General features: G+C 47.8%; 1 protein-coding gene across 2 annotated transcripts in view; it reads left to right on the plus strand.

Moving 5' to 3' along the window:
- The window catches only part of ADCK5 (aarF domain containing kinase 5), a 276,003-nt gene that overhangs the window by 119,520 nt on the left and 142,943 nt on the right, over positions 1-13,540 (plus strand). The gene's annotated exons all lie outside the window — the stretch shown is intronic.

The raw sequence follows: 13,540 nt of genomic DNA on the forward strand, positions 1-13,540 counted from the left end.
GCTCTCCAGGGCCATGCCGCTCGCCCTTCAAGAGGGACCGGTGTGCACCTCCAATGTACATTTGTGTCTTAGGCAGGGTGTGTGATGGGGACGCACCTATGTCCCTCGCTTTAGCCGCGTTTGGAGAGGTTTCGTTTCCCCAGGCCAGATAGCCATGCGCTGAATGTGAATCTGTCTTGCCCATGACCACTACCACCATCATCGCTACCTCCGGCTAGAAGGGGAGCACAATCGCGGCACTGTACCCACTGTGGCCTTGCAACATGGGATAGCAAAATGTCAGGTTGAAGTGCACACCTTTTCCATGCTGCTTTGCAATTGAATCATTTTAGGTTGCGTGCATCGCGGAAACGCGGTCTGCCCTACAGCCGCGTGAAAGTTCAATCCAATAGATCTGGAACAAAGTTGCTCCCATTCTGAAAGCACTGTTGCATTGCAAGAAGTATGTGTGACAATTAATTTCCACTCGAACCTTTTATTCTTGATATTCCACTTTTTTAAATCTTTAAATTTTTCAATTTGTTCTATCACATGAAATCCATATTATGTATAAACATCTGATGCTGTAGGTATGCCCATCCAGGCCTTTTCCATAAAGCAGGACATATACATATTTCATCCTCAGTAGTATGTCATTCCCAATGCATTTCGGGCATCTTCGTCGCCCTTCGTCAGGGGTTCACTACAAATATAAGCAATTACTTTAGACTTGACGTTTAGATTCATAAAACATTTTACATGCTAAACTTGTAGCATGCTCATTATATATGCATGAATAGTTAAATGCTTGAATCGGGGTGTTCCCTCTAATGGCCAACAACACAAAACCTAAATATAATATAACCCCATTCGTCTCCCTGTCGGTCTGGCGTTATAAACCATGTTTAAACTGTGTAGAAATGTCGCCCCACTGCCTTAATTCACAAATGACCCCATACGCGTTAAACCAACCGTCTGAGAGACACTCCCATACCTGTGGTAGATGTCCTGATCTCATTCCACCTTTTACGGAAAACCATCTCAACTGCTCTCTCACACCTGCTTCCCTTTTAACAACCTGTGAGACCCCTCCCCTTCTCCTTTCCATCGTCCTCCACTTCAGAACCCACAATCCTGCATTCCCTTATGTTAAAACCAGCATTCGTTACGGCCGTGCGTGATCTACCAATGACGACCCCGCACCTGTTTACCCCGCCCACCCTTGCGACGTTTCACGCGACGCCTGATATCAGATGTGTAGGGGTCCCAGCTGGTGCAAAAACCAGAGCAAGAGTGTGTGCAACTTCGAGGGTCCATCGCTGGCTTCAACGTTTAGACCTTTCCCTGCTGGGCAATTGCAACTTGCAGAAAGTAAAAACTGTGTGACCAGTGCTTGCCATTGCAGCCGCCACGTGTCTCTCCTCACATCCCTGCAGCACAGACTGTGATTAAAGCCCTTGCAAGCAGACACTGCTCTTTGTCATTCCTGGAAGTCTCAATCCCAGTTCTTATACAGTAACTTATAACGTGCAGTCGAGTGATACTGTTCTTGTCTTTAGATTTATTCAAACTACAGAGTACATTAGCACAATGATAACACGACTGTATATTACTTCCACGAAAGATGCTTGGGGAGTCTGTTTAGTGCAGAGCATTATCTTGAATTCTGCCCTTGCACCACGCACCAGGGGTAGATCCTGTGTGTTCACCCCTTTCCCCCAGAAGTCCAAGTCTAAATACGTTTGAGTGATCCGACTGCAAGAAGTCCCTTTCCCCTCAGGGGTTCCCCCACATTTCTAGGTTGAAGCCTGGCAGACAGCAGCTCTCTCTGGTTTGCTGAAGACCTCTAGAGGACTTTCAGAAAGCTTCCCTGGGAATGCATGCCACCATGGCTTACCACTGGCTTTGTGGTTTGAAACTCCCATTTGCTGGCTTTATTTGTTTTCGGCTGTCCCTTCCGTGGCCCTACCACGTTTGCTGTGTTCTTCCACCAGTGCTCGCTTCCTGTAAACAGGCCTTTCAATCTTGTTCTTATCTTGTCACATTGGCTGTGCATCCAGAGACGGAGGTCCAATGTCAGGCTCTGTCTTCCAGGAAGCTCGATGTTTATTTTTATTTCTCTGAGTTCAAAGTGAGAGGATTTATGTAACAATCATGCTCGCTACTCGGGCTGTGCTGCGCAATGTTTTTTTGGTTCTAGCACAAAACCAAACTTAAATGTCTGTAAATGAACTGTGCAGATATTTCAGAATATGGAAAGCACAAATGAAGTACATTATTTTGGTAAGTCTGAAGTGTGGTGGAAACAAATGTTTTAGTACAATCAAAGCAAATCAATATATTACAGAATGAAATTTCCACACATTGTTTGTGTGCTGTATACTTTTATCAGTAAAACAATATGCCTGTGAAAATGTAATGGTGATTCCAATTGAAGATGTGTTGTTTGTAATGGCAGTGCGCTAACACACCATGCATACTACACTCCACACCATTCCACTCTACTCTTTACTCCTCCACGCCACTGCACTCTCTTCTGCACCGCTTCAATCTACACCACTTTAACTCAATGCCTCTTTACTCTACACCACTCTCCTCTGCACTCTAATCCCACCATACTCTACGCTTCACTGCACTGCACTTCACAACACTCTACTTTATGCCACAGCAATCTATGCTGCTTCACACTGCTCTGAAACAATCTTCTCGTGCCGCTACACTCCCCTCTATTTGACTTTATGCCATACCATTCTGCGTCATGCCGCTGCAGTCTACCTTGCGTGCGCCACTCCACGTCGCTGTGCTCCTTGCCAGTGCACTCTATGCCACTTTACTCAAAAACTATACACTCTACACCACTGCGCACAACTTTACTTTGCAGCACTCTACATAATTGCACTGTACACCACTCTACCCCATTGTACTCTACGTCACTTTACTTTGCATCACTCTGCGACACTGCACTCAATGCTACTGCACTCTACTTTGCACCACTCTTAGCCACTCCACTCTGCATCGCTTCACTCTACACCACTGTATGCCACTCTACACCATTGCAATCTACGTCATTTTACTTTGCATCACTCTGAACCACTGCCCTCAATGCTGCTGCACTCTACGCCATTCTAATGCACTCTATGCCAATGCACTCTACGCGAATAATCTCCACTGCACTCTGCACCACTGCACTCTGACACTTTACTCTGCAAGACTGCACTCTCTGCCACTAAACTCTGCGCCCCTGCACCCTGAGCCCCTGCACCCCTGCACTCCACTCTGACCACTCAACTCTACACCACTATACTTTACGCTGCTCTACTCTGCATTACTCCACTCTACTTTCTTCTACTCTGCTTTCTTCTACTCTGCATTACTCCACTCTATGCCACTGTACTCCATACTAAATGATTCATACAGGGCAGGAACAGCACAACCCTATTTAAGTGAGTCCCTCACAATTCAGACCCGAAGCAAAATTTTATATATGAGGCTGACCATGCTGGGGATACCTGATTTCAATCCCGCTTGGGCTCGAAAAGGGGAATCCATAACTTGCAGATTGTGCTCCTACAAGAAGGAATCCTGGCTGCACCTTCTCTGTTGCTGCCCAAACCTCAACAATGATCGACAGCGACTGCTGCGCCCGATTTGCCTCAGTAAGAACATAAAGTCGTGTAGCGAAGCATCAGCATTATGTCTGTCCAATACCACCACAATGTTCCTGGCAAGACTGGCGAAATTCATCCACCAAATCAGGCTGGCCTTAAAAGCTGCGGACCACAGTGGACAGGATCAATCCACGCAGCACCATTGACCGTGTCCCATTTGCATGCCCCCTATCAAGAAAGCAATGCACCTAGTAAGATACTTAATGCACCATGGAGAGTAGCATATGCGCTCACCTGCAACAGACTAACTCCAAGGCACATAAGTTGGGGAATGTACAACCATGCGGGACTCAGTCACTTGAACTAAATATTTCATGCAAGTAAATGATGTAACCAATCACATTCCCGATTTTAGCATTAGTATTAACTTCAGCTTTTTAAGTATTTATCCTTTTCTATATACAAGAATTTGTTTCATTGTTGATTTTACTGTAATGATTTTAATTAATTATACAGTCAATAAAAATTGATAACACTGTACTCGTGCCTTTCTACAATGCACTGCTCCACTCTGCCACTGCACTCAATGCCACTCTACCCTGCACCACTCTACGCCACTGCATTCAATGCCACTCTACCCTGCACCCCTCCAATCTATGCCGCTCTACCCTGAAACTAACTACTCTATGCCACTGCACTCTGTGCCACTCTGCTCGATGCCATCGCCCTCGACGCCACTGCAATCTACAATGCTCCACTCTACTGTATGTGTGCACTCTATGCCAATGAACTCTGCATGACTTTACTCAAAACCAATGCACTCCACGCCAATCTACTCTACACACTGTTCTTTATGCCACTGTTGTCTAGTCCACTCTTACACTCTACTCCACTCTATGCTGCAACTCTCTACTCCACAACGTTCTACGCAACTCCCTGTATGCCATTCCAAGTCACTTTTCCCCACTCTGTTCTACGACACACTGCTCCACTGTACGCCACTCCACTCTCCTACACTACTCCACCCGGCCAATGTACTTCATGACAATCTACACCAGTCTGTGTCACTCTACATTAACACTTTGACCTACACTAGTGCACTCAATCCCACTCTACACCATTGCACTCTACAACACTTTACTTTGCCCCACTCTATTCCAACTACATTCTATACTAATGCACTCCACGCCACTGTACTCTGTGACACTGCTCTGCAACACTGCAGTCTCTAGCACTGAACTCTACACCACTGCAGTATACTCTGCACCACTCTCCTCTACGTCACTGCACTCTACACCAATGGACTCTACACCACTTAACTTGAAACAAGTGCACTCTATGCCAGTCTACTCTGCACCACTGCATTCTACACCAGTCTACTCTGCACCACTGTAATCTACACCAGTCTACTCTGCACCACTCTCCTCTACGTCACTGCACTCTACACCAATGGACTCTACACCACTTAACTCGAAACAAGTGCTCTCTACTCCAGTCTACTCTGCACCACTGCACTTTATGCCATTTCACTCTAGTCCACTCTACTGTACTCTGAAACTGTACGCCATTAAACTCTATGCCACTCTATGCCGCTTCGCAACATTCTACTGCACTCTGTGCCACTCTACGACTGTACTCCCCTCTACAGCGCTCTAGGTAATTCTCTCTATGCCCATTCATGCCACCTTACTCCACTGTATTCTACAACACACTACTCCACTGCACGCCACTTCAATCAGTGCCACTCTGCTCAACTCTACAACACTCCGCCCTACAACACTCCGCCCTACAACACTCCGCCCTACAACACTCCGCCCTACAACACTCCGCCCTACAACACTCCAACGTACAACGAATACAACATGTTACAATGCATGCTATTACATCGCTTGCTTTTACATGGTGTGCTTTTACAATGCAGTCTTTACAACAACCGCGTTGTTAGTACGCAATACCTTTACATCGCAATCATTAGAACGACTTGCTGTAGGGGGCACGCTGGACTTAGGAATAGTATTATTTACTAGTCCTACTCCAGTTTTCGCAACAGCATGGAAGGTGTTGGATTTCATATCCAATACCTTAGCGTCCCCTACAGCAAGTCGTTCTAATGACTTGCGATGTAAAGGTATCGCGTACTAACAACGCGGTCATTGTAACGACCACATTGTAAAATCACTGCAATGTGATGACAGCATTGTAAACGCTGTTTCCCGCTACAACATTCCACTCTACAACACTCCACCCTATTCCGCTCCACTCTATTCCACTCCACCCTCTGCTCTAACTCGCTGTACTCCACCCAATAACATTCTGCCACTCTACTCCACGGCACTTCAATTTACTTCACGCCACTCCACTGTAATCTATGCCACTTCACAACTCTATGCCACCCCATGACACTCCAATATACTCCACTTTACGACTCTCCAGTCACTCTCCTTTACCCCACTGGCTTTTAACCATGCTGAACAGCAGCCACGCTCGTGTACAACATGGCTAAAGCATATTGGCAAAGCCAATAGCTCTTGCATGGGTGAGACCTATTGGCTTTGCCAATGCTTTTTTGTTTTCTGATCCTTGGTTTTGAACCCTTTTCGCAGCTGTGGCTCGCAGAATAGGCTCTGCACAGCATTTACTGTGAATTAAAATATATCACTCTTCCTTCCAGCTGAATCCACTTCTAATCTGAGTGCAGTGCTGCTGGGAGATTAGAATTACTCTGAAAGTAGCTCTGCGAGTTGCCTGACCCTGCACAGTGTCACTGGCTCCTGATTGCTTGTGAACTTGGTTTATAAAGACGAGGCAGCTCCAGCGACAGTATTCCTTCATAGCCTAACATTAGTCATTATGTGTTCGGGGAAGGATAGTTGCCCCAACCCAAAAGACTCTTAAAGGGGAATTCCCTTTACCTTCTCACATTCAACAGGTAGCCACAGAAAGCCAGGTTGGGGTGTTTGGGAAATCCATTTCTAGTATTGATCCAGACTTGCTCAGAGACATGTATGCTAAGGTACTTTTTTTCCAGAGGGATGTGATTAGTGGCTGGGAGTCCAGCCCTGATCTCCCTGATAGGGAGCAGTAAACTGTCTTAAAGCACTTTCCTTTGTGTGCTCCGAGCCTTGTTCAGCATCAGGCAGCACCGCCTGCCCTTCCGGCAGGTGGGCAAGGGATTTCTGTCCGAGATGGAGGATTCATTCTTGAATAGAAGTTGCTGTCACCCTGGCACTTGGAGGCTGTGGCAGTCGAGACTTCCTTAGCCTCATCCAGCTTTTACAGACCTTTGATCGCATCACCTTTCAGTAAAACAGGGTTGTGGGCTATCCTAAAGATGGCTAGGGATTGGTTTATGGATACCCTCTTGTGGGGTCCTAACTTTACCCATTACTCCACCCTGACGGACCCAATCACTTGCCTGCGCGCCTTGGACAAAAATATGTTACTATCCCTTGCAATCTGCCAGTAGTGTCTGTCCTTCAGGTGTACTTTGGTGTCAGGCTGGAGGAGCTCGACGTGTCATGAGACTCACTGGCCAGGCGTGGCCTTCTCTCTGCTGTGAGCCTTGTGACGTGACTTACCAGCTCAGTGGATACTGTCTGGTAGCGGTCTACTCTTTGAGACACCGGAGGTCCAGAAGTTGAGCTCTTTGGGGTTCTTCACAGCCTGGCGTGATACCGGAGAAGCTGCGCCCAAGTAGATAGAGCTCATTAGATCAACAGCTTGCCATAAAATCATCTAGTTATGCCAGTGTCGGTTATTAAACCTGTCCTTGCAAGTCCCAAGAGATCTGCAGGCGGGGTGCTGAGTAGGAGAGGTGGTGGAGTCCCATCAGACCTCTATATATACCACAGTAGACCTTGAAAGTGCTGCTCCTGCTCTCCCTGTCCACACCTGGAAGTCTTGCTAGAGGCTAAAAAACGGTGATGGATTAAAACCATGATCTCTTGACTTGGTAAGAGTATTCTGCATCATTCAGAAACTCTGTCCATCACCACCCCCCTTTTCCAAAATCGGTTTATCCACACTATGTGTGGGAGGGTATGCTCAGACGTGAGTCCCTTGCTCATTGCACCATCAGGATTCAAGCAAGCCGGGCCGAAGAAGGCTGTGATGCCAGAAACCGGTCCCCGGAAGCTTGTTTCCTTACCAGTATAAGAATTGGCTTGGTAGTTTGGTTTGCCCTGTTCCCATCATGCACTGGGACAGGAACAGACTAATTTGCATATAGCCAGGTTCTGAGCTGGGATGGTGCATTGAGCTAAAAAACGGTGATGGATTAAAACCATGATCTCTTGACTTGGTAAGAGTATTCTGCATCATTCAGAAACTCTGTCCACCACCACCCCCCTTTTCCAAAATCAGTCTTGCTAGAGGCAGCCAGACTCCTCGCCTCAGGGCACTGAGTCTGGAGATAGGATCTCGGCAAGCCTTGGCCCCAACCTTCAACAGACCGGTTTACTCGTGAGTCAGCCTCGCCTCAGAGTACCGAGTCTGGGAGTAGAATCTCGGCTAGCCCTCGCCCCAACCGCCAACAGACCGGTTTACTTGCGGACAACCTCGCCTCAGAGCACGGAGTCTGGAGGTAGGATCTCGGCAAGCCCTGGACCCAACCTCAAACAGACCGGTTTACTCACGAGTCCGCCTCGCCTGCGCTCATGCTTTTTTCAAACCCTTGAGGGGACTAGGGCCTGATTTAGAGTTTGGCAGATGTGACGGATATCTCCTACGCCGCATTAAAAGTTCCATAGGATATAATGCACTTGTAATAAGATGCACCGGGGATCTGTGGTGTTTCTGACGTGCACACGTCTGCCAAACTCTAAATATGACCTCTATTCGTATTTCAGAGATTGTACCTTTCGGAAATGACATTCGCCACATTGACCTCCATATAAACCACAATGACTGACTGTTATTGGAAACCCTTGAAGTTAAAGTTTCACTTCCTATTTTGTAATTCATATGCTTTCTAGACATTATATTTATACCCTTTTTAATGAACATTGATTTGGGCCTTTACTTTCTTTATCTCTTGACTATCGCTGCTGGAGTTTTTGTTTCACGCCCTCACATCTCTTGAAGGAAGTCTTAAACTTGGCACCATCGTCAGAAGCTATGGAATAAACATCATCTCCTACGCCGACGACACCCAACTCATCCTCTCCAACGAACCCGACAAGGCCAGACACAACTTCAGCGAAGGCATGAAAGCAGTCGCCGACTGGATGAGAGAAAGCTGCCTTCAACTCAACACAGACAAGACCGAAGTACTCATCATGGGCCCTTAACCCAATGCATAGAGCAACTCCTGGTGGCCTTCCACCCTCGGAAACCAGCCCACACCCGCCAACCAAGCCCGCAACCTCGGAATCATCCTGGACCCCGACCTCAGCATGAACCATCACATTAACTCAGTCACCTCCACCTGCTTCCGCACCCTCCGCCTCCTACGCAAGACCTTCAAATGGATCCCCCTCAAACATAGAAAGACTGTCACACACACGCCCTCATCATCAGCAGACTGGACTACGACAACGCACTCTATGCCAAAATCAACAAAAAACTCACCCGCAAATTACAAAACATCCAGAATGCCGCCGCCAGACTGAGCCTCGACTTACCCCGACACTGCCACATTTCGCAACACCTAAGTACACTGCACTGGCTCCCCATAGAGAAAAGAATCACTTTCAAGATCCACACCCACGCACAGAAAGCCCTCCACAACACCGGACCAGCCTACCTGAACCAGCGACTAAACCTCCACGTACCCCACAGGGCCCCACGCTCAGCCCATCTCTCGCTCACAGAAGTTCCTCGCATCAGGAAAACCAGAACAGGAGGATGCTCCTTCTCCTACCTCGCAGCCACTGCCTGGAACGCCCTACCCACCCCCATCAGACAAACCACCTCCCTCCCCAGCTTCATGAAGGAAATGAAGACTTGGCTTTTTTAATGTACCTCACCGGCAATCGCTACACTCCCACTTAGCGCCTTGAGACCCTAACGGGTGAGTAGCTGCGCTTTATAAACTTTGATTGATTGACTGATACCTTGTAAACAGTTGCTTGCCCATGTGAGGTCCCGCTGACCAGGATGCTGCAGGAGCCTCTAAGTTACACGTATTCTAGTCTTTGAGGCTCCCTCTACCTGCCCACCGCTCAGCCTGCCAGAAGGATGCCTCACACCCTTCCAATAACGAGCTACGGATAACTAGAAAGCCGCTTGTGACTGTGGGTGTGGAATCCAAACAGTGCAATCGCCAGTTACCTGTACGTCTTTTAATGTACTAATTTATTTATTTTATTTATTTATTTATTTGATTTGTAAAGCGCTACAGCTACCCAAAAAGGGTTTCCGGGCGCTGGTAGAAAGATTGAGTGCGGGAAAGGAAGGGAGGGAGAGTTAGCCAGGCCAGGTCTACTGGTTGAACAGCCAGGTTTTCAGGGATCTACGGAAAGTGACGAGATTGGTTTCAGTGCGCAATTTTAGGGGGAGGGAATTCCATAACTTAGGACCTAGGTAGGAAAAAGATCTGCCTCCCATTCTGGAAAGCCGGACTTTTGGCACACTAAAAAGGCCCTGGGAAAAGGATCTAAGATGCCGAGTGGGAAGATAGATATGAACCAGGGATTTTAGGTGTCTTGGGGCAGAACCAAATTTGATCTTATGCATAAAGCAAAGAGTCTTACATTTTACTCTGCTCTCAATTTTAAGCCAATGCAAAATTTTTAGGTGTTCCGACATGTGTTCTCTTCTGTGGCACTTGCGCAACAGACGGGCCGCAGCATATTGTACACTCGTTTCATTACAGCTTGGTTTGCCCCTAGGTAAAGGACATTCCCGTAGTCAAGCCTTGAGGTGATTAGGGCATTGACTACAGATTTCTTGGTGTCTTCCGGGAGCATCCATATTATCTTACGGAGCCATCTCAGGATTATAAAACACATGGCAGTGAGTTTCCCGACTTGAGGCTGCATCGTAAGTCCTTTGTCGATAGTTATACCTAGGTTACGGACTTGGTCACATGGGATGGGAAGAGGGCCCATGATAGATGGCCAGTGGGAGGCATTCCATAGATCAGGGCTGGGACCAAAGATTAGAACCTCTGTTTTTTCTCCGTTAAGTTTCAACAGATTGGTCCGCATCCAGGTAGATCAGTCTTTTTTTAAGATCAGCAATATAATTTAACATTGAATAAATTGTGATCGCCTGGGTCGATCTGGGGCAAAAAATAGGCCTCTGCGCTAAAGTGAAAGGGGCATCATTGGAGAATCTCATTGGAGATATCTTAGAAAGTGGCCCAGATTTGCAGATCGGAGCAGTTTTGATCTTGAAAAGACATTGTGTGTTTTGAAAGGAATGCGTCACTGCATGGATGTAAGCTTGTTGCCACCAATGTTTGGGGTAATGTCGGGGAACTCAACAGTAAAAACAGGCCCATCAGACCATAAAGAGGCGCAGAGCCCGCCCAAAAAACACCACTCTAACTTGTCGGACCAGCCTTACTGGCAGTGACAGATTAGCCTATGGCAGGAGTGGCTGGTTTTGTGACAGAGTGGCGAGGTGGGTGAGGTGTATGGGGTAGAAGGAGACAGACAGACAAAAATAAATGTATTACCTGCTCTTCAACGATCGCCACTCTGCCGCTCTTCTCCTTCCTGCTGTGTACAACCTGGGACTCCCAGACTCCCAACGGCCAATCCCAGCGCTTCTCTCATGCGGGCCAGCATGAGAGAAGCGCTGAGATTGGCCTGAGTGGGCTTTTTTTCTGCTCCAAAGGCGACTTGGAGCCTACACCTGCTGTTCTCTCCACCTGGTAATGCAGCTGGTTGGGGAGATGTTAACGCGCATGGCGGTTTGGCTGTCCTAAGACCGCCGGCCAAACCATCATGCGCACTGACAGCCGTGCTGCCCACCACTCCCTTTCCGTGCCTGTCACGGCATAGCCCTGCCCCTAAAGACCCGGCTCCGTCCAGAGGAAAAATAAAATGATAATACTGTTTTATTATCATTTTATTTTTTCTTTCCCTCAGCAGGCCAGCAAGCGGGCGCGACGCTCCTCCGCCATAGGAGAGGAGTGCCACCGTCCTATGGTCCAGTCTGACCAGGCCTCACCCTCCTGTGCATCGACTCAGTGTCACTACCTGATACTTGCCTGAGAGGACAGTGCAGAAAGTTTGTACACCACTCTGGCGTTTACCTCTCTCATAGGCATAAAACATGTATTTAGAGGGTGAAATCTGGGCAGAAATACTGTAGATGGTTAACTAGGACATTGTTTGGCAAGAAGAGGGCAAGGCAAATCAGCACTGGTAAAGCCAATAGGTCTCACCTCTATAATGTGAGTGCCAAGCTGTTGAACTTGCCAGTGTGTTTAAAGTATTGTTAAATAAAAAACAGTAAAAGACAAACATTTCAAAATAATGGAGGAAGAGCAGATGCATCTTATCTTATTTTAAAACTTCAATTAAATTAATGTGTTCAAACTTTGTAAATGGCATGGTTTATTTTGAATTACTTTCATCCAGAAAACTCTGAGCAGAATAACAAGGAAATTTCAGAATATAAAAAAAACAGTTGCCAAGGCTTATTTTACTTTCTCCGGGATTCGGCCATTTGATCCAGAGAACAGATTTATGGGCCTCCAGAAGAAGCGTTATTCTAAGTACACCTTCTGCCTCAGACGGCAGATTAGTGAGTGCAGGAGATGACCCTTCGTCATGCACCATAAAGCCTTTGTGCGCCAAACCCTGTGCTTTCATGCAGTATGTAGAGTGTAGGAGATCAAACCATAACAACCTTTACAGTGTCCTCTTCAGCCATACCCCAGCAGAAATATTCCTGCCTGTTGCAGTGCTTTTACAGACAAGCTGAAGTGGGCGGCTTATTCGATCAACAGCATTCCATAAAACCATCTAGTCGAGCCAGTGCCGGATATTAAACCTGTCCTTGCAAGTGCCAGGAGATCCGCAGGCGAGGTATGAAGCAGGTGAGGTGGCGCAGTCACATCAACCCTCTGAAGATACCACATTAGGTCTTGAAGGGTCTGCTCCTGCTCTGCCTGTCCACACCTCCTGGAAGTTTGCTAAAGGCAGCCAGACGCCTCACCTCAGAGCACTGAATCTGGAGGTACGATCTCGGCAAGCCTTGGCCCCAACCTCCTACAGGCCGGTTTACTCTCAAGTCACCTTCGCCTCAGAGCACTGAGTCTGGAGGTAGGATCTCGGCAAGCCTTGGCCCCAACCTCCTACAGGCCCGTTTACTCTCAAATCTGCCTCGCCTCAGAGCACTGAGTCTGCAGGTAGGATCTCGGCAAGCCTTGGCCCCAACCGCCTACGGGCCGGTTTACTCTCGAGTCCGCCTTGCCTCTGAGCATTGAGTCTGGAGTTAGGATCTCGGCAAGCCTTGGCCCCAACCTCCTACAGGCCGGTTTACTCTCAAGTCAGCTTCGCCGCAGAGCACTGAGTCTGGAGGTAGAATCTCGGCAAGCCTTGGCTCCAACCTCCTACAGGCCGGTTTACTCTCAAGTCAGCTTCGCCTCAGAGCACTGAGTCTGGAGGTAGGATCTCTGCAAGCCTTGGCCCCAACCTCCTACAGGCCGGTTTACTCTCAAGTCAGCTTCGCCTCAGAGCACTGAGTCTGGAGGTAGGATCTCGGCAAGCCTTGGCCCCAACCTCCTAGAGGCCGGTTTACTTGTGAGTCCACCTCGCCTGCTCTCAGGCTTCCTTCAAACCCTTTAGGGTACTAGGGCCTGATTTAGAGTTTGGTAGATGTGCATGATATCCTCTACGCCCCATTAAAAGTTTCACAGGATATAATGCAATTGTAGTAAGATGGACGGGAGATCTGTGGTGTTTCTGACGTGATCTGCAGGCGAGGTGTGGAGCGGGAGAGGTCGTGCAGTTACATCAGATCTCTGCTCTTTCTCTGCCTGTCCACACCTGGAAGTC

Source organism: Lissotriton helveticus, chromosome 4_1 (assembly GCF_964261635.1).
Source record: "Lissotriton helveticus chromosome 4_1, aLisHel1.1, whole genome shotgun sequence".
NCBI lineage: Eukaryota > Metazoa > Chordata > Amphibia > Caudata > Salamandridae > Lissotriton > Lissotriton helveticus.